This window comes from Microtus ochrogaster, unplaced genomic scaffold (assembly GCF_000317375.1).
Source record: "Microtus ochrogaster isolate Prairie Vole_2 unplaced genomic scaffold, MicOch1.0 UNK5, whole genome shotgun sequence".
Lineage (NCBI taxonomy): Eukaryota > Metazoa > Chordata > Mammalia > Rodentia > Cricetidae > Microtus > Microtus ochrogaster.
Window position 1 is genome coordinate 196,901 of NW_004949103.1, and position 1,154 is coordinate 198,054.

Here is a 1,154-nt window from a genome sequence, read left to right on the forward strand (position 1 = left end):
CACACACACACACACACAGACCCTTGTCTACACATGCTCCAGGGCACATGTGACCTCTCCTGACACACACACACACACACCCTTGTCTACACATGCTCCAGGGCACATGTGACCTCTCCTGACACACACACACACACACACACCCTTGTCTACACATGCTCCAGGGCACATGTGACCTTTCCTGACATACATACCCCCATTAAGAAAAAACAAAAATAAAACAGGTAGTTTATGAAAGGGAAAGTATATACTCGGGATCCCCAAGACCAGGTTCTCATCAAAAAGGAGATTTATTTATCTGCCTCAGAGGAACAGATAGAAGGAGATAAGAAACAAAGACAGGAGATAGAGGACAACGGAGAAGAGGAAGGTGTTCGTATTTTCTTGCCAACAAACCTCTCTGCCAACGCAAATAATCCCAATCAGACCAAATCAAACCAAATTAAAAGATACCCAGGTTTAATTGGGTACCTGTGCTCTCAGGTGGTCCCGGGAAAACGGGGAGGGGGAGGGAAGGAAAGCCAAAAGGACCACCTGAGGAAAAAGGGGAGACCACCTGTTTATTCTCTAGGGGGCAGTTTAAATAGCCTGTGGGAGTGGTCTTGACCTTCCCTGGGGAGGGGTCACCATTTGGCAGGCTTTCTTGGAGGTGGAGTTTGAACTGAGGCAACTCCCAGGGGAGGGAGCTTGGAATGGAGTTTTGTGCCCAGCGCTTCCAAAATGGATGCCAGGGGCTGGGATGAAGCCCCCCCCCCCCGACTAAATAGAAGGGAACAAGGGGGAGGGATCAGAGAGGCATTTGTCCTGGGGGAGTGGAGGTGTCACAGCTCAGAAGGAAAGGGGTCCTGGCAGTCAGGAGCCAGGGAATAGCATAGGCCACAGTAAGCGTAGCAGCCTGTAGCTCTGCTCTAGAGGTTTCCCCAATGTGACAGCTCTGCTCCAGCAGGAGAGGGCTTCCCAGTGAAGTCATTACAACTCTGGTGCTCCTGAGCATAGCAACTCTGCTCCGCTAGGGGAAGGCTTCTCCCAGCAAAAGTGTTACCGTCCTGCTCTTATTGCTCTCTGCTCCAGCGAAAGAAGATCTTCAACCAAACCTTGTTCAAGAGATTTATTGGAGCCGGGCGGTGGTGGCGCATGCCTTTAATCCCAGCACT